Consider the following 24,177-nt stretch of genomic DNA (forward strand, 5'->3'; position numbering starts at 1 on the left):
GGTTGGTATCAGAATAATGATTTTTCTCTTTTTTATTTTAATTGTGAAAAGAGGGGATATTATATTTTTCTTGTCATAGCATACTATTTTAAGTTGGTTGAAACTCGTATCCCAGTGTTGTTTTGTGCTTTTTGGTTTTGTACGCAGGTATTTCAGTGAACCAAAGAATGAAATAATTTCTGAGTAAGAGACTCTTGAGATTCCACCCTTAATTAGTTCATCTGTGTGAATCAGGATGATTCAACAGGGAGAAATAAAGTGTATTTTTAAAAATAACTAAAATCTATTGGAAACTACTCTAAAAGCATTATATTAAGTGAGTAAAGTCAGACTCAAAATACTACCTGCTCTGTGATTGTATTAATATAACATCCTGGAAAAGGCAAAATGGTAGGGACAGAAAACAAACTAGGGGTTGCCAAGAGGGTTGAGCTAGGAGTTGATTGGAAAGTAATAGGAATTTTGGAGGATGATGGAATATGACATCTTGCTGTGGTCAACCGTATGAATTTATCAAAACACAGAAATGTACACTAAAAATGGTGAAGTTACTGTGTCTAAATTATTCCTTAATAAAAAAAAGTGATGAAGGCAGCTTCTATTGACACAAGCATGCCAGTTTCTACTGAAGGATGAGAGAGTGTGGAATGGAAGGAGGTAGAGAGGGCAGAGTAGAACCGACATTAGCATCACCGTAACTAGACTCTGGGCTCTCACTGTGTACCAGATGTGTTACAAACATTATCCCATTTATCTCTCACAGTAAGTATTATTTTTTCCAAAGTTACATATGTAACCCAGGCATACGTTTCCAATCCCAGTCTGTCTGAATCCAAACCCCAATATTTTAATCACTGTTCTTAGCTGCTTCTACGATGTGACAGGTACTTAATGCACAGAAATGCATTTACTCCCTGTGACCCTGTGGTGAAGTGCATTAGGGGCCCCTTCACTGATGAGGAAACGAGGCAGAGGTCTCATAACTTACCCAAGAGCTTGAGTCAGGTCTATCTGACCCTACGGTTTGGTTTTGTTTGTTTGCTTTTTCTAGTGGTGATTTGTTCTTGGTTTTGCTGCTTTTCAATACTTTTGTCTATCAGAGCTGAAAACTCGAAAGAGGATACATATGTATCATTGTTCATATTCATGCACACAAGGAATGCAGGTCTTCTTATTCAAGTGTTTGCAAAAGGAGCTATCTTGAGCAGTTAATAATAAACCAAAGATAATTACATAGCTAACTATAACTGTGTGTTAAATATACAAATAAATAATATAAATAAATAAAATTGAAATCTGCCTTATTAAACCTTGCAGATGTTTAGTGACAATTAAAAACAAGTTTTGGAATCAGATGTCCTCAGTTTGAAACTCTTTTAATGCTAACTAGCTGATCTTGGACAAATTTCTTAAACTCTCTGTGCTTCAGTGTCTTTTAACTCTGAAGTAAAGATGGTAACAGTACCCAACTCACAGAGTTGTTGTGGCTATTAAATTAGCTAATATGTATAAACACCTACCGTATGTAGCAAAAACTTGGTAAATAATTTTTCTTTTGGTAAACATATGTAGAGATACAGGATAAAACATAGAAGGCAGTCAACTCGAACTACCAAGTGCTTACTGGTTTCTTTCCTTCCTTTCTTCCTCCCTTCCTCCCTCCCTTCTGCCCTCCCTTCCTTCTTTTTCCTGTCTTCATTTCCTTCTTTTGAACACACAAAAAATGCTATAACTTAAGGGTGACCCCAAAAAAGTAACAATTAATTATTTTTTATTTTCCTAGCTCCTACTCTTACATACAGTTCTATAATCCTAAGGGAGTGAAAGAGGTATTAAAACTGAGGGAAATATGCCTAATTAAATTTTTTTAAAGATATAACCTTTTTTGAGCCTTATTCCACTTGTTTATAAGAACAGAATTTAAGTCTGTCTTGTTTACTGTCAAATACCAGTGCTAAATATTTTCAATGTATGCTATGTTTAACTGTGATTGATTTTCAGTAGTGCTACTTACTACAAGGATTGTGCATATTGGCTCTCAGAAGCGTAACTTACCTACTGATCAAACTTTGGAAAATATCTGGATAGGTTGCTTTTTTAGGGAGAATTCCAGTTACCTATTGCTGGTTGGCAAATCACCACAATACTCCATGGCTTAAAATAACGATTTATTATTTTCTCTCACAGTTCCATGGGTTGACTGCACTCATTGGGTTAATAGTCCTTGGGATACCTATACAGATGTAGTCAGACAGTGGCTGGCACTGGAATCATACGATGCTCGACAGGGCTGGACATCCAAAATGTCTCACTCATAGAGCTGGCAACTAATCCTGGCTGTATGGAGGCTGGAAGTTCATCTGGGAGTGTCAACCAGAGTATCTACACATAGCCTCTCCATGTGGCTTGCTTTCTTCATTTCCAAGGAGACTCCTGAGAACAAGGGTCCCATAAGCAAGCCTCCCAAGTGGCCCCGGAGGAGCCATATGCTTCTTTTTTTTTTTTTTTTTTTTTTTTTTTGTCTTTTTTTGAGACGGAGTTTTGCTCTTGTTACCCAGGCTGGAGTGCAATGGCGCGATCTCGGCTCACCGCAACCTCCGCCTCCTGGGTTCAAGCAATTCTCCTGCCTCAGCCCCCCAAGTAGCTGGGACTACAGGCGTGCGCCACCACGCCCAGCTAATTTTTTTGTATTTTTAGTAGAGACAGGGTTTCACCATGTTGACCAGTATGGTCTCGATCTCTTGACCTCGTGATCCACCCGCCTCGGCCTCCCAAGGTGCTGGGATTATAGGCGTGAGCCACCATGCCCGGCGGCCATATGCTTCTTATGACACAACCTCAGAAGTTTCAAAATGTCAGTGCCTTCACATGCTATTGGTGAAGTAGGTCACTCAGCCCAACCAAGATTCAAGAGAAGAGAAATTGGATTCCAACTCTTTATTTACTCAGACTGGGCTGTAGTGGAATGATCATAGCTGATTGTAGCCTCCACCTCCTGAGTTCAAGTGATCCTCCCACTTTAGCCTCTTGAGTAGCTGGGACCACACGTATGCACGCACCATCGTGCCTAATTTTTTTATTTTTATTTTTTTTAGAGACTGTTGCCCAGGCTGGTCTCAAACTCCTGGGCTCAAGCAATCTTCTGGCCTGAGCCTCCCAAAGTGCTGGGATACAGGCATAAGCCACCGTGCTCAGTCAGATTCCAACTCTTAATGTGAAGAGCAGCGTGCATATACACAGATGGAAGAAACTGATGGTAGACATCCTTGGAGACTGCCTACCACAAAAAAGGCTGTACACAGAAAACAAACATAGGTGTGAAAAGCATTCTTAATTGTCAGTGGACCTCTTTTCCCCCAGCAGGGCTCCATAAAGATATTTGAACTTTGCATCTTGATCTCTTTTTTCCAAGATACCTCCTACTAACACAGTTGTTCACTGAGAATAAAAGTGTTCCTGGGCGTAAGGTGGTCAGTGGTTGGGATACTGAGTAATTTTAGTATCAGAGCTCTTCTGACACCTACCATACACTGTCACTGACAGCGTCCTAAATTGTCATCACTGTTTTTTGCTTTGAAATTATTTATTTTTATTTTTATTTTTAAATTTTTTGAGACGGAGTTTTGCTCTTGTTGCCCAGGCTGGAGGGCAATGGCACAATCTTGGCTCACCACAACCTCCACCTCCTGGGTTCAAGCCATTCTCCTGTCTCAGCCTCTTGAGTAGCTGAGATTACAGGCATGTGCCACCACACCTGGCTAATTTTGTATTTTTAGTAGGAACAGGGTTTCTCCATGTTGGTCAGGCTGTTCTCAAACTCTCAATCTCAGGTGATCCGCCCACCTTGGCCTCTCAAAGTGCTGGGATTACAGGCGTGAGGCACCTCACCCAGCCTGCCTTGAGCTTCTTAACTCCTCTTATTTCTCCCTTCCCTGCATAAAGCACATGGCTGCTTCTCATGTCAGCAGTGTGATAAGACTGTACATAAACAGTGAGTAAAAAACACAAGCTAAAATGAACATCTTTCATTTTCCCCAAACATAAGCTTCTGCTTTATTTTTAATAAACTTTTAAGAATCATTTTAGATTTATAGAATTATTACAGAGTTCCTGTATTCCCTACCCCATGTTTTTTCTATTGTTAATATCCTGTATTAGCTTGGTAGAATTATCACAGTTAATGAATCGGCATTGATATGTTATTAACTAAAGTCCATAGTTTACTTAGATTTTGTCAGTTTTCCCTAATGTCGTTTTTCTGTTCTAAGATCCCTTTTGGGATAATACATTACAGTTGGTGTCCTGTCTCTATGTGCTTCTCTTGGTCATGACAGTTTCTCGGACTCTTGTTTTGATGGCCTAGAGAATTTTGGGACATACTGGTCAGATTTGTAGACTGTCCTTCCACTGGAGTTTGTCTGATGTACATCTCATGACTAGACTAGTAGAATGTGTTTGGAGATGTTTTATTTTTCATCTTTCTAGCTTGATCTCTTCCTTTTAATTAGTCTCAATAATATGTATCTTAATGCATTCATGCTATGATAATAAAAATAAAAATAACATAGACTTGGTAGATTATAAGCCATAGAAATTTATTTCTCACCATTCTGGAAGCTGGGAAGTTCAAGATCAAGGGCCAACAGATTCAGTATCTAGCAAGGACCTGCTTCCTACTTCATAGACAGCCTTCTTTTCCCTGCATTCTCACATGACAAGGTGTAAAGGAGTTTCTGAGGTCTCTTTCATAAAGGCACTGGTTTCATTCATGAGACCTCTGCTCTCATGACTTATTACTTCTCAAAGGCCCTATCTTCAAATGCTCTCACACATTCATATATTGAAACCTAATTGTTATAGTGATAGGAATTCTTATATTCTTATATTCATAATGTGTGAATTAGGTTTCAATATATGAATTTGGGGAGAATACAAACATTCAGTCTATAGCAATATGTTTTATATTTGGAAAGAAAAGAAAACTGTTAGGAAGCTGGTATTCAGATTTTTCTTAATCTAGAATCTGTTATGAAATATTTTAAACTGTGGACTGAATTCTCAGATCTCCTGAGTTTAAGGTGTGCTGAACTCTTGGGAACACAAACAATGATGCCAAATTATAAATTTCTATCGCTTAATACGTTATTATACATAAGTCTCTGAAAATGAAATTATTTGAAGCCAGGCATGGTGGCTCATGCCTGTAATCCCAGCCCTTTGGGAGGCCAAGGCGAGTGGATCACGAGGTCAGGAGTTCAAGACCAGCCTGGCCAAGATGGTGAAACTCCATCTCTACCAAAAATACAAAAATTAGCCAGGCGCGGTGGCAAGCACCTGTAATCCCAGCTACTCAGGAGGCTGAGGCAGGAGAATTGCTTGAACCTAGGTGGCAGAGGTTGCAGTGAGCTGAGATTGTACCACTGCACTTCAGCCTGGGCGACAGAGTGAGACTCTGTCTCAAAATAATAATAATAAAATCATTTAATCTTTCTCTGGAGTTTAAAAAGCTCTGGTGATTCAATCAAAATATCTGCTCAGAATATAACCATATTGTGTGTGTTTTCATCCTTACCAAGTAACAGCTCTTAAAATCTGTCGTTTTTTCCTTGAATGGAAGAATTGGCTTTCTATTTGCATAAGTAAATTTCATGACAGCCTCTCTAGGAAAATTCACAGAAGGAAGAGAAGTGCTTTGCTCTGGCAGATAAACAGCTTCTCCACGCAACATTTCTTCAGTGTGTTGTTTATATTTCTCTCCTTACAGTTTCCCTTCCCATACGGAAAGAACATATTTTCACACAGACAGAAATATGTTCATATTGATATTTGGTTGAGATTTTGTCACAATGCTCTCCCTTGGCATCCATTTAACTGTTGTTCAATAACAGACTTTCCATATTTACAGTGTCAATGAATGCTCAGGGAATTTTTATTTATTTATTTATTTCAGCATTTAACAAAATAGCTTTATTGCACTGTCAGTTGTGCAATTTTACCCCTCTTCTTCCTCCTCAAAACACACACTACTCTGTAAATACAATCTGAACATTTAAATGTCAACACTTGGAATATTTATAATGACTTTAATACATCAGCCGAGGTATTAAATTTTTGAGGACTCTTACTTACCAAGAGATTGGTATTAGCCTATGCATTGCCACCAATTCTCATTCCAGGCAATTTATTCCCTTACATTTCTCTGAGGCTCATTTTCTATCTTTGAACTCAGGAGTTTTAATTAGCTGATTCTTGATGACTTTCTCAACATCAAAATTCCATGAGACTATGTTCTTTTCTTCATAAACATGCCATAATTGCAGTGGTGTGCTGGTAAATCATCTCTCTGTGGAGAAAAGCCCCAATTTGCAGCATTTGCCAGTTTTGGTGGTGTAAATGCTCTCATCATGGCCAATTTCAAACGGCCAACAGTTTAACTACCAGTATTCAAGTTTTCTGGATATTTAGTAATCAATTCTCAAGGGGTGATACAACCTGGCACCAGCACACTTCTCAAGCAGCTAATAATAATCATTGGGATTAAATTCATTTTAGAGAAATATATACATGTAAATCATATATATTTCTATTCAGCTAACATGTTCCAAGACTGAAAATATTGTACACATTCCAGAGAATCCCTTTTTTTCCATTCTCACTGCCACCACCTTAATTTAGTCACCTAAAATCCATATGATTACAAGAGACACCATCCCTGTCTGGATTGGTTTGGATTTCCCCCAGAAGCACAGCCTAAGAAAAGAATTTGAATTTGGGTAGTTTTATTTGAGAGGAGACAGAATTATTCACATGGGAGGAGGGAAGCAAGCATCTGTATTACCCATTCCTTCTATTTCTAAATTGTGGTGTTCTGACATCTGGGGCATGGCTGACTCTGGAGGTTCTGCCGTGTCCAGAGTTAGTGAGTTCCTGGAGATAGTAAACAACTTGCCTGTGAAGGCAGTTTTCAAATACAAACTCACCAATTCAGAGCTCACACGCCAAACACCTCCTTTATTAGGATCTCACATTCCCAGTCATAATCCATCTGCTCTAATCATTCCAGAGCCAGATACCAGATAACTACATGTAGCCTCTATATCTCAGAGCCCCTTGAAATTATTCAAATAAGCCAGTCCTGCTTACCCTGACTCACCCATTCTTTCCCTCAGAAACCTACAGTTCCTCACTCCTTCTGCTTCCTGACCAACCCCAATACTTCACCCTCCTGATGGGATAGGATGCCCCTTCCTCTTGGGAACTGTGAGTAACAAACTATCTTTACAATAGGAACCATCTTGTGATCTGTTGTCTTTATTATACTGATAATTTTTAGTAATTCATCAAGTTTTAAAAGAAAATCAAAAGTAAAAGCAGTCACTAAAGAGTATATTTTCAAGCCAACTACCAATGTGGGCCACTAGAGTTTAATGTCACTTAGAGCTAGTACAGAATATACACCTCAGTGTTATTCCTTTGAGGGGCAAGGGAATTTGGGGTATTTACACATAAAATTCTGTCAGTCACTGGTAAGGGGATGATGAGGGAGAAACATTAACATTAATATTCTATCTATTCTGGTGGCAGAGTTGGTTCCAATGACAAAAGAGAGCCCTCAGGCAAAGAAAATCAGGTGCTGGCAGTTGATGGACTGGGGCGCCCTGAAGTGGTACAGAGGTGATATCAGTGGTGCACCCATAATGCTACTGAACCATCACTGACCAGTTATCTTTGGAACCCTGAACCCTAACATCCCTTTTGAGCCAGTAAAACCACCAGTAATGTCATCTGAAAATGCCTGCAACTTTAAGGACTACTAATTCCAAACTATGTCCCACCTTCATTTAATTACAAAACTCCATGACCAGGTTCTCCTAACCTCAAAGTGTTCTCCAGTAATTTGGCCAATTGCCAAGTTCCTTGCAGACCTCTGGAACCATCACATCAATGACTGGATGTCCCAGTGTCATTTGAATCCTTACTTCAGTTCCTCACTCTGTCTTCTGGTTGAGCTATTTGATTTCCAAACTTTTACTGCCCTCTGAACAGGTAGCCCCTCAGGATAATGCTGCTTCCAGAAATTGCCTATTGGTCTACCACACTGCCTCAAGGCTCCTGCATTAATTATTTGCTAGATAAATGAATACATCCAAAGTAATGACGAGCAGGAGATGTTCTATTTATCCTGACTTCCCATTGTCACTTCCCAATCTGTGTAGCAACCCTTCCTCCTCTATGCTGTCACCTTCACCCTTTCACCAAATCTATTATCTGCTCATTTCTCCACATAACCCTCAAGACTCTGCAGCCTTCCTTCCTCCCCCGAGTTTTGGCAGGGGACAAGATAGATTGTGTGGCAGATCATCACCTAAGAAGGCTACCAACAATTTTTTTATCCCTCTATAAGCACACATCTTCTCCCATCAAGTGGGAGAGTCCAATTCCCCTCATCTTGAATCTCAGTTTGGCTCTGTGATTTGCTTCGACTAGCAGAATACAAATGATGTTCTGTGCATTTTAGAGCCCGGGCCTCAACAGGCCAGGCAGCTTCCATTTGTCTTGTCTTGGAACACAGCCGCCACATAACGAAACCTGGGCTCAATTCCTAACTGATGGAATATGACGTGGAGAGAAAGAGTGACGCAAGAGCCTTCAGCCACCCCGGCCATGGAGACGAGGCTCTAGACATGTGAGTGAAGCCATCGTGGATGTTCCCAGGCTGGTTTGCAGCCACATGAGGGATCCCAGCTGCACCATGTAAAGCAAAAGAACTGCTCAGCTGGTCTCAGTCAACCCGCAGAACTGTGAGAAATAATAAAGCTGTTATTTTTTTTAAGGCTTAAGTTTTGGGGTTCTGTACTGTGCAGCAATAAAAAACAATTTACTTAGATATCTCACTTCTCTCCCTACCATGCCCATCATTTGTTTATTTATTTTGTAGACAGAGTCTGGCTCTGTCGCCCAGGCTAGAGCACAGTGGCATAATCATAGCTCCCTGCAGCCTCAACTTGCTGTCCTCCCACCTCGGCCTCCTGAGTAGTAAGAACTACAAGAACATGCCACCATGCCCAGCTAATTTTTTAAAGTTTTTTTGTAGAGATGGAAGTCTCACTATGTTTCCCAGGCTGGTCTCAAACTTCTGGCCTTAGGCAATGCTCCCACCTCAGACTCCCAAAGCCCTAGGACCACAGGTGTGAGCCACCACAACTGGCCCATTTATTTTACTAATAGGAAAAAATCCTAGCACTGAAAAAGGACTAACTTATAATAACATAACTCTGTTAACAGAATCTGGTGACCAAATCGCTGGTTGAATGTATATTGACTTCATAACAAAGCACTATTTAAAAAAAAAGTAATCAGCGCTAGCCAGTTCCAATAGCCCCAAACCAAAAACTTCCCAAAGTCTCACAAACAGTAGAACTGTATAATAAATTGTGGTGTATTTGAATAACAGGATACCATACAGCAATGAAGACTGTGTACAACAATATGGGTGAATCTTACTAACAGGCTGTTGACTAAAGGAAGCCAGACAGGAAACTGTATTATTTAACTTTTCTGAGGACAAAACTGGCAACTCTTGGTGATGATGGTAAAAGCTAAAATCACACTTACCCCTCAGAAAAAGATAGGGACAGGGAAGAAGCCTGAGGGTGGCTTTGGGGGTAAAGGTAATATGTACTTCTTGATTTAGGCATTGGCTGCACAGATGTGGTCAGTTTGTGAAAATTCATTGACCTATAGAGTGCAGTGGCACAATCTCGGTTCACTGCAACCTCCACCTCCTGGGATCAAGTGATTCTCCTGCCTCAGCCTCCTGAGTAGCTGGGATTACAGGCGTGCACCACCACGTCTGGCTAATTTTTGTATTTTTAGTAGACACAGGGTTTCAACATGTTGGTCAGGCTGGTCTTAAATTCCTGACCTTGTGATCTGCCCACCTCAACCTCCCAAAGTGCTGGGATTACAGGCATGAGCCACCGTGCCCAGCTAGAAGCAGAATTGAAATCAACATAAGCAAACCAAGTATGCATCCCCACACTGTCTCTCACCTACCCAATATCAAACTCTGAAGCAGAAATCTCAACCCAGAAGTCACCTTCTGATATTCCAGGGCTCAATAAGTTGTATCAGCCTCAACTTCTGCTCTTGACGGCTCAAGCAGACAACAAGCGTGCTCAAGGCTCAGTTTTTCTCAAAGTTCCTAAAGGTCACAACTCCATATGGGGCCACCAGTATCCATGACTGGCCGCTTTCTCCCCAAGTTGCATCTGGTTTAGATTCCCGTTAACAGATGTCCTGTCTTCTAGCTACTTGTTTCTCCCTGTATATCCAGATTCTGGATCCCCACCTCACCCAGCCATGGGATGCATAACTGATAAACCATAACTGCCCCAGGAAACCTGCGTACAGCAAACTTCACAAGTACTCACTTTCTTGACTCAAATGATAGGAAAACAAAAAACAAGTATGTGGGAGAAGGAGATCCAGTAGCCCCCTGTGGTACAGGAAGACAGAAAACATCTTTTGTTTACCCACGCATTTTTCGCCATGGAAGTTCAGCCAAATTCAGTCATTCTGATGACCGTGGTGCTTGCCCTGTCTCCCCGGCTAGTCTGTTTTTCGGTTTATTTGTGTCTTTAGTAAATCCTGAAAATTGCTCTTGTAGAGAATTTAAAGAGCAAGAAAATACAGTAATGACTGTAGTTCTAAGCAGTTGGAGGAGGGATCAGGGGCCAGGCACAGACACGCCATGTGGAGGAGAAGCTGAAACAGTTCCCCCACCATGTGGAGCAGAGAAACTGGCAAAGCAACTTAAATGGGGCAGGGAGGGAGGCACAACCGCCACGAGGAGAAACATGCTAATCCATATACCCCATAAATTGTGGCTCCAGAGGCAGCAGGCCTACAGTCAACAAAACAAAAACAAAACAAAGTAAACCAAACTCACCATCAAGAGAGGATTGTGCTGTTGTTTAATGCAAGACTTGAAATGAAAGTCCTGGGTGGGCTGGAGCAGAAAGAGGCAGGGTTACCGTGAAAAGGGAGCTGTGTAGTTATTTCTAGAGCTTCACACACCAGACAAGAAAAGATATGTGCTCACTTGCCTTCATTAAAGAACTGACTTCTTGGCCTAGCATGGTGGCTCATGCCTATAATCCCAGCACTTTGGGAGGCTGAGGCAGGTAGATTACCTGAGGTCAGGAGTTTGAGACTAGCCTGGCCAACCTGGTGAAACCCCATCTCTACTAAAAATACAAAAAATTAGCCCAGCGTGGTAGCACAAGCCTGTAGTCCCAGCTATTCCTGAGGCTGAGGTGGAAGGATCACTTGGGAGGCTGAGGTGGGAGGATTGCTTGAGCCTGGGAAGCGGAGGTTACAGTGAGCCAAGATTGTGCCACTGCACTCCAGCCTGGGCAACAGAGTGAGATTCCATCTCAAAAAAAAAAAAGAAAAAAAATTGACTTCTCCGCCAGCTAGCCACATTCAGCATGCACTTCCCAAAGTGCTGAAGTTTTGCTGAGTTTGTGCTTCTCTGTTCAAAACAAGGCCAGGAGAAGGGTTTCTGCAAGCACTGGCAGCTGGGGCTGATCAAGCTCTCTCAAGTGGGAGACAAAGGCCTAGAGAGGTAGCAAATTATGAAAAAAAAGAAAAATATTCTAAGTGATATTCAAAATGTAAAAGTTAACTGGGATTCCTTGGGTAACTTTATAATACAGGAACCTAGAACAAGTAAGAGCTGCAGGAAACATTTGCTGAGTGGATTTTGGAAGTTAAAGACTCTACATTGAAGAATTGCAGGCATGACCAGCACTGGGGGGAATGTGCCACAGTGCAAGAAGAGAAGAGGGGGATAAGGGCGTAAAAGCAGTTCTGCAACCTTGGAAATGTGGAGAAAAAGCATCCAGAAGGCATCATTACTATCCGGAGGGGTGTAGACATTCAGATCCTTTCTAACTATGGTGGAGGAGGTGATACATTTGTATGCTTCCCATTCCAGAGTCTTTTCTCTTTGAAAACACACAGGCACTAGCTTCTTGCCCTCCCCCTGTCTCCACCACTGTTCCTTCTCTGCTGGCCCAGGGCCTCTATCCAGGTTTGTGCAGTAACAGAAGGAAGAAGAGACTTCAGGAGAAAGCCCAACGCTTTGATCTTCTGGGGACAACACAGAGCTCCACTCCCCTGGGAGCCCATCACCTCCTCCTGCCCATTCAGAAAGTCCCATTGATCTTTAATTACTACTTTCCTCTGAGAAAAATAGGGTAAATGTCATTATCATCACTTCCTAGATGCCAAGGTTAAGGCTCTGAGAAATTAAGCAATTTGCTACAAATATCCCCAATCCATCAGTGATCCTCCAAGAAATGCTGAGCAACCAACACTTTAAATTCCGATGTATTATGCCACTTTTCTGTAAAGACAGGCTCGATATCTCAGAAAAGTGTCTACTAATTTATGCAGGATGATGGAGGGCAGTTAGGAAACCAGGCTTAAAGAAAACTTAAAAGAAGGAGAGTATAGGCATATCTCAAAGGGGACGAGGAAATGACAAGAACTGTGTGTTTAAGAAAGAAACACTGGGTCCTGGAATTTTTTTTAATGAAATAAACAGGGGGATGGATGCAGCAAACCACCATGGCATGTGAATACCTATGTAACAATCCTGTAGCACCTGCACATGTACCCTAGAACTTCAAGTATAATAAAAAAATACATATATACAAAAAAAAGAAATAAACTATTCCGTGTCTCAATTAGATAAGATTTCAAAGGCATCTCAGTATTAATAATAGCACTCTGGGGCAGAGGAAAAATAAATGAGAGAATAGTTGTAAATTTTTATCTGAGTCTAATCAGTGAATAATTAAACAAATACATGGAAATATCTGCATTTATTTGTTTGTACTCTCACTTTTCCAAACATAATTTAAAGCAACTTATGAGAAAATAGAAAATACAGTAAGAGAAAATAAATATAAAGCAAGTAAGGAAAATTAGCCTAAGTGGGAATAAAGGTAGGGTAGCAAGACAGAGAAGGGGGGAGTTTAGAACCCAAAATGTACGTTGTGGGAGAAAGTGTTGCAGAGTAGTTAAGAGCATTTGATGTCAGAGAAAACAAGCTTTTAGTTCTTGCTCTGCTATCCTTCTGTGACCTTGAATAAGTTTACTTAACCTGTCTAAGCCTAAGTTTTCTCCTCTATGAAATGGAGATTTTGAAGAGCACTTACGTCATAGCTCTGCCATCAAGAACAAGTAAGAAAATTCTTTCATTTACCAGGATGTCTATCAAACGGTGCTTTTAATAAATCCAACCTAGCCAGGTGCATTGGCTCACGCCTGTAACCCCAGCACTTTGGGAGGCCGAGGTGGGCGGATCACCTGAAGTCAGGAGTTCGAGTTCCTACATTTCACTCAGCAATTCCTATCTTGAAATATTTTTATCTATATGCACATCTTTTTTTTTTTTTGAGATGAAGTCTCACTCTTGTTTCCCAGGCTGGAGTGCAGTAGTGTGATCTTGGCTGACTGCAACCACCACCTCCTGAGTTCAAGCAATTCTCCTGCCTCAGCCGCCCAAGTAACTGGGATTACAGGCATGCGCCACCACACCCGGCTAATTTTCATATTTTTAGTAGAGATGGGGTTTCACCATATTGGTCAGGCTCGTCTTGAACTCCTGACCTTGTGATCCACCTACCTCAGCCTCCCAAAGTGCTGGGATGACAAGCGTGAGCCACCGCACCTGGCCTATATGCACATCTTAGCAGTACGTAGTAGTGAATACTACTTAGCTTCTCAGTTAAACCAATTATTCCTCAGTAAAATAAAAATTGCTGGCTAACTCACAAGGCAGTTAAAATCCTGAGGGTGTCACTGACCATGGCCCAGCTTACCCTTCCTTTTCCTCATTCCTGCCCCATCCCAACAGCCTGGTGTCCTTCCAATGCACATATCAGGAAAATGCCAGACGGCTTTCCCTTCTGCGGCAGCTGTGGCCACCTACTTACCACCTCCTCCTCTTCCTACTACGTCTAGGATTCTTCTCTAACTATACAGATCAGCTTTGGCTGCTCCTGTGGACTTCCACGATACCTTGGAAGCTTCATGCTCATAGCATATATGACACCATCTCAGTCAGAGCAAATGTCATTGATTATCAACTATGTGCCATGTGCCAGACACTGAACAGAGGCTGCCTATAACGCAGTGAATTAGACATCTGTTTCCTGCCCACATGAAGTTTGCAGAATAGAGTTTTTGTTCACTTGTTTGTTTTTTCCTAGTTCTGCTGTCTCCAAATTATTTTTATCTCACACTCAAACCAATAAATGCATCTGAATTCATTCTTCCAATAGTGTGCCAATAGATTGAAGTTTGTTTTAAAATTGGAGAAAACAGTAAGAAAGGAAAGAAAAACGTGCTTTTTGCACTTGAGAGCAAAAAGGTTTTACATTGGGAGCAAAGTAATTTAATGTACTTTTAAAAAATATTGGTTTAACTCTTTGTAGTTTAGTAATTTTCTGGATTTAGAAATGTTTTAGAAGGTTTTAAGTTAACTTCATTTTAATACAAAACTTGTATTGCTAGCTGGGTGTGGTGGCACATGCCTGTAATCCCAGCTACTTGGGAGGCTAAGGCAGGAGAACTGCTTGAACCAGGGAGTCGGAGGCTGCAGTGAGCCAAGATTGCACCACTACACTCCTACCTGGCGACAGGGTGAGACTCCATTAAAAAAAAAAAAATGTATTGCATGTTTTAAATGGCATTACAGTTGAAAATGTACCTTACATGGTCCTTATATGGAAAAGAAGTATGTTACTACTTGATTTGCTTTTCCAATCTTAGAAGTCAACTACACCAAAGTTTTTGTTACTAAAATTTGCCTAATCGCATCAATTTTCCCCATCAACCAAATATTTCTTGTTCTTCTCCTAAGTAGTAGGATTGCACTTCCCCTCAATCTTGGAATCTGCAATGTCCATATGACTTCTTTTGTCCAAAGAAATCCGAACAGAAGTGACACGTCCCTTCTAAGCAAAAGCTTTAAGAACCGGTGCACAACTTACTCCTGCTCACTTTCCCTCTGCCACAAAGGCCACCAATGCTTCAGGCAGTGGCTGCTGCATTAGCCTGTGTCCATGAGTTCTGAAGGAGAAGTATCACTGAAAAGTAAGCCTTTGTTGTCTGAGACCATCGAGGTCCAGGAGTTGTTTATTGCAGCATAATTGGTCTATCGTGTTGGATTAGATTCTATGATTTAAGTGGCCAGTTACTGAGCAATTGTCTTTTAGCCAAAACCTACTACTCTATACTATGCTTTGTGACATGGAGATCCTGGGCCTAGAGATCCTGCAGATTTCCTTTCTCCTTTCCAGGTGGGCTCCCTGTTAGGTTCTGACAACGTGATGGAACACCGAAAGACTGGAAGTGAGAGTGTAAGGGGTAGGGGAAAGAGTGGTTCCTTCCTCTTTTTTCTGTCAGCATATCCACTGTCTCACAATGATCGGGATTTCAATATCACAGGGCCTCTCTTTCAAGTTTCCATGTTCCAATAAATAACCCTAACCTCATCTCTCTTTCCCCAGTCTGATGAGTCATGGCTGCTTTTTGGAGTTACTATCATTGCATTACCTCAACTATTACTTTCCCCTTTTTTTCAGTTACACAAATCTGTTAGACTAATTTTACATATTAAATTATCTACATTAGCATAACTGTTATAGTTTCTGTTTTCCTGTTTGGACTCTGACTGCTACACAGAGAAATATTGTTACATGTGAATAAGTATACTTTGATCTGTTCTTTACCCATTTTGATCTTTGTTTCTTGACAATAGGAAAATTTAAGCCAGTGCGTTCATCTGTTCCTACCATTCTGGTGAAGGAAATTGCTAAGTCCACATGGAGCAAGGACTACATGCAAGGCAATGCGCCGAGGAGTTAGGTGATCAGGGGACATTTCATACTGAGTCAAAACCTGCAGCTTTGATTTCTAAATAGTTCAGAAATTACCTAACATGGCTTTGGTTTTGTTTTTAAAACTAGGCTCTTTAAGAGAACACTTGAAAAATGTCATCTACTTGGAATAAAACCTATTTCCAGGTTGTCCCTTAAAGAAAATCCTCAGCCTCCTCAATTTACTGTTTGACTCCATTGAAAGCACCAGCAAAGTAATGAAAATGTAAAGCGTTTGCTTCTCAATGTACAAGAACAGAAAATTGTTTGACTTCAGTAACGGCGAATTCTAATTTCTAGCAAAATACTCAGTCAAGCTGCTGGCTGGTGCTTCCACTGCCTTTATTACACAGGTGTAGCTTAACAAGACTATCCCCCTTTCCCACCACATTGCTGCTGCCTGTCCTTTGCCTGGTCCCAAAATACAAAATGCCACCTATGTGATACAGAAAGTGTGATTTTTTTTTTAACTAGCAACTGATAGCATAGCTATTAAAAAGCCACTCGCCAGGAAATTGAAGCTCAGAATTCTAACAAGTGGCTTGTTAGTGAAGAATGTCCTGCCTGAAGTATGGAGCAGGCTTGTCACTTTTTACCCCATCCTCTGAGGATAATAAGTAAGGAGGACAAAATGAGTGCAGCCCTCCTGGGTCTCCCCTTAAGAGTTTAAAAGCAAAATATTGATTTTGAGTTACCCTGCTTCAACTCAGCTTTGCTCTCATGATATTTTTATTCCCTTGTAGATTCCTGGGTCCATTTGTTGCAGATTTAAAAAAGTAAATCACTGGTGAATCTGTGGTGTGTCCATGTAACATTTCTGCACCTAAAAATATGGTCAATTGACACCTTAAAGGTTTCCAAGCAGCTCTAACTCTTAGTGACATCTCTCGTTGCATCCCCAGTATGTTCAAAACAGATAAAGTGGATGAATTGATTTTAGTTGTAGAAAACCCTTTACAAAATCTCTTTGTGGCCATCTATGCAGTCTCTTGATGATTTTTAAAGGATTTGCTTATGACACAAATGTGTTCCTTTTACTCTTCTCCATTTTGTGTTTCAACGAAGTCCATGGTGAATTTCCTGAGGCCAACAGACCAAAAGCAGAAAATTCTTAGGTACCCAGTGAAAGCCAGAGTTTTACTAATTTGTATTAAGAGACATTAGGGTTCTGATTCCTATTATTATCAATATTATTATTATTATCAAGAAAGCCTTAAATTAGACAAATTAGGATTCTTAAATTCTAGCTGCAACTTTAAAATGACCATTTGAGCTTTCTTCTGTCATATAAAGTTGTTAACTAAATTCTGACCCGTGAAAGCAGAGGAGAAGAGCATGTTAACAGTCATTCTAAATGATGGTTAGCCACTCTTCTTTGCATTTCTGAGGAACAGATAATAAAGAATTTACATTAGAGGATAAGTCTACATTCTTACTCTCCATTTAAATTTCTCAGAATTTCCTAACATTATTAATAGTTTCATATACATCCACAGGAGTAAACTCCTTTTTCTTCTGGACTCTTCTATGCAGATAAGGAGCCATTTATATCTAATGGAATGGATCTCAGCTTTCACATCTGCAAAGAGAGGTTTTAGAAGTCTCCAAAATCTCCTGATTCTCTTTTTTTTTTTTTTTTTTTTTTTTGAGACAGAGTCTTGCTCTGTTGCCAGGCGCCAGGCTGGAGTGCAATGGCACAATCTTGGCTCACTGCAATCTCCGCCTCCCGGGTTCAAGCAATTCTCCTGCCTCAGCCTCCCGAGTAGCTGGGACTACAGGCGCATGCCATCACGCCCAGCTAATTTTTGTATTTTTAGTAGAGACAGGGTTTCACCGTGTTGGCCAGGATGGTCTCGATCTCTTGAATCTCCTGATTCTTAAACTCCAGATGTAGATGGTTGCTCTTGGCTGTGCCATAGAGATGCTAAATGACCTTGATTAATTTACTTTCACTCTAGCTTTTTATACCTCTAGATTCCCTTTATAAAATAAACGTTGCCATATTCCTATGAGACAAATACTTCTCCACAGAGATGTTGGTGAAGTTGACAACACATATTGAGACAATTATGCAAGGGTCTGTGGATAAAGAGATGAACAAGACACAGATCCTGTTGAGACACAAACAAAGAAACCAGTGGTCGAGACACAAGACAAATAAAGAGAGAAACAGAGGGGAACTCAGTGTGGCTGGAAATGTCAGGAAAGGCTTCCTAAGAGACGATATTTGAACCAAATATTGAACAACAGGTAGTTGACCAAGTGGAAGGAGGGCATGTTAATTTCCTAGGGCTGCTGTAACAAAGTACCACAAACTGGGTAGCTCAGGACAAGAGAAATTTATTGTCTGACAATGCTGGATCCCAGAAATCCAAAATAGCGGTATCAGCATGACTATGTTCTCTCTGCAGGCTCTAGGGGAGAATCTGTCCCAAAGCTTTCTCCTAGTTTCTGGTAGTTCCTTAGCTTGTGGCAGCATGACTCCAGTCTTCACAGGGCAGTCTTCCGTGTGCTCACCCCGGTGTCCAAACTTCTCATTTTTACAAGGACACCAGTCGTGTTGAATTAGAGGCCTATGATACTTCGGTGTGACCTCATCTTAACTAAGTACATCTACAGTGACCCTATGTCCAAATACAGTCACATTCTGAGGTATGGGGGGTTAGACTTAAACAAATGAATTGGGCGGGAGGGTGGAACACAATTCAGCCCCAAACAGGGAGAGGCAGGCCAGCTAGGCAGAGTAATTTCCTATACAGTCACTGAAGAAGGATGCCACAGCAAGGCTGAAGTGTTTGCTGGAGAGAGTGGAAGGAAATGAGCCAGATAACAGAGGGCCTTAGGGGGCAGCCAACACTCTGATTTTTATCCTGAAGATCATGAGATGTCACTGAAGGATTTGGGTCAGAGGAGTGGCATAATCAAGTTTGCTGGTTTAAAAACAGATGCTGGCATCCATGTGGAGGATTGATTGAAAGGCAGCATGATTGGACAGACAGGGAGACAACCAGAGCTTTTAGCAAAATTTGAAGGCAAAAACAAAATGGTAACGCATAGTCATGGACTTAGTCTTATGAACTGCTTCACTAGCCTGATTATTGAATTAATAACATTTCCTCATCAGGACTAATTCCCTAGAAAATGGATTACTTTTCATAATCAGGACTTACTGAGGTCTTTTTCTTTCTTTCTTTCTTTCTTTTTTTTTTCAGAGGCAGGATGTCACTCTGTGGCCCAGGCTTTTAAAGTGCAATGGCACAGTCATAGCTTACTGCAGCCTCCAAGTCCTGGGCTCCAGCAATCCTCCCACCTCAACCTCCTAAGTAGCCGGGACTACAGATGTGCACCACCACGTCCAACTTCACAGAAGACTTAAAACGTGCCTAATGTGATATGGCACTAGGTTATGAAGATGTCTATCATAATTTAGACACAGATATATTTACCATACCCTATCTCTATCATAAATATGTCTAAATTATAATGCACATAAACATGTTGAGAAGGCAATGCTACATAAATTAAACAGAGAACAAAATCAATTAGAAAATTAAAGTCAAATATTAAAGTGGTATGCATTGCTAAAAGTAAAATATTCTGGAAGAAGTGGTACTTTGTATCGGTCTTAAAAGATAGTTAAAATTTAGATGGGGGTAAACTGAGCTTGTGTTTGGACATTCCATTTTAAACCGAGTTATTCCTTTCTTCAACTACTGTGGAAGAAGTTTAGAACACTTTAACAATGAATAGACTGGGAATGAAAGAGCAACGATAGACACGCATTGTGAAATTCTTCATTTTAAAAAATTGCTTTAAATTTTCTTAACTCCATGTGAGAGGACCTAAAGCACCTTGAGTTCAATTTTAACACAAGGGTAACTGGTCCTTCTATGGTAACAAGCCAGAAATCTTCTCCCAAAAATATATACAGCATTGAATGTCAGCACTCTGGCAAGTAGATCATGTCAATATATTTCTGTGCCATTCTGAACTTGTTCCTAATCCAAAAAGAAAGTGATTCATGTTTGCCCTTTAAGAAACAGGAGCAATTTTCATATTGTGAAATTTTGGCAAAGGTCTCCTCTCCACAATAGGCGAAAGGGAGAAAGCTGCATTTGGTACCATCTGTCAATTATAAATCCTTCAAAACTAGCAATGACACAGAAATAAAATATGTAATGTGAATGTGGACAATACAATTTACATGTATGATCCTGTTAAGAAGTGTCTTCACATGGTTCATATCTTTCTTTCTTAAGGCATTAAAATATTTTATACTCTCTATGTATCCTACTATTTCCTTTTGGGGGTTATTAAGATTAAAATACTTCGATAACTTTGTAACTGTTTTCTTGTCATGACTCAATTACTATTAAATAATACTGATCAGTAAACAATAACCTAATGAAATGTTAGAGACTAAAATACAATAGTGTGGACTATAATATGATTTCTTTATTACATAGTAACCCCTTGGGAAAACCAATACATCAATTAGGATGTTTTTAGCTGTAAGCCACAGAACTCCAACCAAATATGGTATAAAATAAATAACCAGTATGTTGAGCAATGAGAACATATGACATATAATTAGACAATATCTTTATTTAGGTATTTTCGTCTCTTATTAAGATGTAGTCAATGTGGAAATTTTTGTTTGTGCTGCTGGATAAAAACTCAGACACTCAGGCAGTTCCATGATATTTCTTGATATTTCTAACAACACTTAGGCTAGATAAATAGATAGTAGATTTAGATAGCTAGATAGATAGATGATAGATAAATGGTTTAGAGTCATTTAAGTTAGAAAACTTGTCTAAGCTTCATAATTAAACATTTCCCACCCTATATAATAATCACAGCTTTGAACATGATTTTAAGTTACAACATTCTCCCTTCCTAATGCTGGGGGCCTCTGAAGGCAGGAAGCTGGGAAAGGGTGCAATCTGCTGTCCTTCCTCCTCTTTCATCTCCATCCCTCCTTCTTCATCCTACTGATTGTGTTTGTTGACTCTCATCAGGGCCAAAGCAGCTTGAGTAGCTGGGAGAGAAGATGGTAAAGGAAAAGAGAAAAATTCTTACTTGACTGGCACCGTGACTATCACTGTCACATGACAACATGAGATCTGACCAGTGATGAAAGGTGACTCTTCTTGGAAATGTTCATAGTTTGTTCAGAAACCACCAGTGAAAACATGCACTTCCTATGGTGTGGGTGAAGAATTTTTCTCTCCCTCTGACCATTTTTCTCCACTTCAGAATTTTTCATCAGCCATTTCTCACAGTCTCTCTCAGTTGTGGTCCCACTGCCCTCCCAGATGGCCTTCACTTGGACAAGATTTAGAATGGCCCCAGACTTCATGTAAGTAATATGTATGTAACATAGTAATATAAGGTAATTAAATCACGGGGCAAGTCTTTCCTGTGCTATTCTCTGATAGTGAATAAGTCTCACAAGATCTGATGGTTTTAAAAAGAGGAGTTCCCCTGCACAATCTCTCTTTGCCTGTTGCTATCCATGTTAGACGTGACTTGCTCCTCCTTGCCTTCCACCATGATTCTGAGACTTCCCCAGCTATATGAACTGTAAGTCCAGTTAAACCTCTTTCTTTTGTAAATTGCCCAGTCTCAGGTATGTCTTTATCGGCAGCATGAAAACAGACTAATGCATTTATAAACTTACTTCCAACCAATTCTCCTGCTTTTAGGCCCTGTTTCCCTCTCCTCTCATCATACAGGTACTTGGCACAATCGATTTCTGAACCTTTGGAGTTCAGTGGTATAACTTTGGTGGGCTCTCAGCTTTCCACTCCTGTTCTATTTGATCTCTTATGTTTATACCCTTAAAAATAATTTATTTACTCTCCTTTTAGTAAGTTTTCTAGAGGGACCAAAAGTAAATGTGCATTTCATTCATTATTTTTTGTACAGTAGTTCCACTAATGTATTTCTAAATAATTTATGTTTGATTCTAAATGCTCATGGAAAATCAACTCATTTAGAATTTAGAATCAATGCTCATTTAGAATTACAATTATGTTAGTTGTATCTAACTTAGAAAGCACAGAAAATATAAAAAGAAAAAAACAGTTATCACTCCTCACTGCACCACCTAGCCTGCTAACATGTTTGTATACTTCATTCCTGGCTTCCTTCATAAGTGTGTGCATGTGCACACATGCACGTGCAAATGTGTATATTTGTATATGTTTTACAAAATGAATCATAGAGCACATAGGACTTTACTGGCTACTTTTTATTTTGTATTACTCATATGTTAAGATTGTAGAGTGCTGGATGCTAAACCAATGCTCCAGACCATAGAGGACGTGCACAGAAATGATGCCCTTTTACCCTGAATACTTCAACGTATATTTTCCAAAACCAAGAATATTTATGTATAATATATAACCACAACACAATTATCAAAATTGCAAAATTAACATTTATAAAATATAATTAATCTACAAACCTTATTTAAATCTTGCCAATGGGCTCACTAACGTCCTTTATTTCAAAAGTGACAGACAAAAATAAAACTCGGTCCCGGACCACAACTTGCATTTAGTTGCCGTGTCTTTTTAGTCTCCTTCAGTCTGAAACAGTTCCTCAGTCATCCTTGTTTTTTACGACCTTGACATTTTCCAAAAAGTGCAGACTATTTATTTTGTAGAATGTCCCTGCATTTGGGTTTGACAAGTGATTCTCCATGATTAGCTTCACTTTATGTGGTTTTGGCAGAATTCCACAGAAGTAATGCTGTCCTTCTCACTGCATCATATCAGAGCGTACAGCTCTTTTCCCCATGATTGTTGTTGTTAACTTTGAGGACTTAAGTAAGAGGCAATATCTGCTAGGTTTTTCTACTGTAAAGTTGCATTTGTTAGGCTTATAATTAATAAGTATCTTATGTGGAGATATGTTTAGGCTATGTGAATATCCTCACTCTCATTAAATTTTGTCTACTAGTTCCCAAAATTTCTTAAGACTTAAACATGTCTTTCTCATTGGATCATCATTTCCAAAGTGAGACTGAAACTGAAGTGAATTCCTACTCTGAACCCTCTTCCTTTGGAGGTACATGGCATGATCTTCTAACTAAATATATTAATCCAGTCTCAAAAAAACAAAAAACAAAAACCAAAAAAAAAACCCTCCAAATCCATCTATTATGTAGCCAGCAATTCCTTTGTTTTTCTTTTTTGAGACAGGGTCTCACTTTGTCACCCAGGCTGAAGTGCAATGGAAAGGAGGACACAGCTCACTGCAGACTCAACCTCCTGGGCTCAAGGGAGTCTCCTACCTCGGCCCCCCAAATTGCTGGGTCTACAGGTGTGCACCACCGTGCCCAGCTAGTTTTTGTGCTTTTTGTAGAGATGTGGTTTTTCCCTGTTGCCCAGGCTGGTTTGAAACTCCTGAGTCAAGCAATCCTCCTGCCTTGGCCTCCCAAAGTGCTACGATTACAGGCATGAGTCACCATGCAACTAGCCAGCATTCTTAAGGCTGTGGGAACATGAGGTTGAAAAGATGACCTCCAAAATTTGGTTCCACACCTTGGGCTTGGAACTCACTGTTAACCCTAACCCACCCCAGAGAAGTCTCCTCAGTTTTCTGCCTGATGAATGTAAAGATACTGTCCATCAATTAAGTCAAGAATGGCTGTCCCAAACCATCTCACAATTGGGATTTTATATTTTGTGAGCAAGCTAAGGAGAAACTGAACCATAATTTAGAGGGTAGTAATCTTTCTGGTTTTTCCAAACAACTACCAAAGTAAAGGGAGGCTGTGGAGTTTATGCCTGTTACGTGCTAGAATTTTTTTCCAGCCAGTCTTCCCTGGCCTGGCTTCTTCATCTCTGTCTTCTGCTGGCTGCCTCCCTCCCTGTCTCCACCTCCATTCTTCTCCATGGACCTGGGCCATAAATGAGTAATTCTGATTTTTCCAGTCAATTTCCCATATCCCCAGGAAAACTGATAAAAATACAAAAATGATTTCACATTTACTTTAAGTGATAGTTCAATATTCAAGAATTAAATGGCCAGACGCGGTGGCTCACGCCTGTAATCCCAGCACTTTGGAAGGCCGAGGCGGGTGGATCACGAGGTCAAGAGATAGAGACCATCCTGGTCAACATGGTGAAACCCTGTCTCTACTAAAAATACAAAAAATTAGCTGGGCATGGTGGCACGTGCCTGTAATTTCAGCTACTCAAGAGGCTGA

At 40.3% G+C, this 24,177-nt stretch overlaps 1 long non-coding RNA gene across 1 annotated transcript in view; it reads left to right on the forward strand.

Moving 5' to 3' along the window:
• Nucleotides 1-9,063, forward strand: part of LOC105705649 (uncharacterized) — a 61,280-nt gene extending 52,217 nt beyond the window's left edge. Inside the window, exons 7-8 of the long non-coding RNA XR_001104720.2 lie at nucleotides 7,170-7,260; nucleotides 8,573-9,063. This is a non-coding gene — a long non-coding RNA (uncharacterized LOC105705649). The remainder of the gene's footprint in view (nucleotides 1-7,169; nucleotides 7,261-8,572) is intronic.
• Nucleotides 9,064-24,177: the final 15,114 nt, after the last annotated feature.

The sequence above is a fragment of the Aotus nancymaae genome, unplaced genomic scaffold (assembly GCF_030222135.1).
Source record: "Aotus nancymaae isolate 86718 unplaced genomic scaffold, 86718_ANA_hifiasm-v0.15.2.pri h1tg000019l, whole genome shotgun sequence".
NCBI classification, from domain to species: domain Eukaryota; kingdom Metazoa; phylum Chordata; class Mammalia; order Primates; family Aotidae; genus Aotus; species Aotus nancymaae.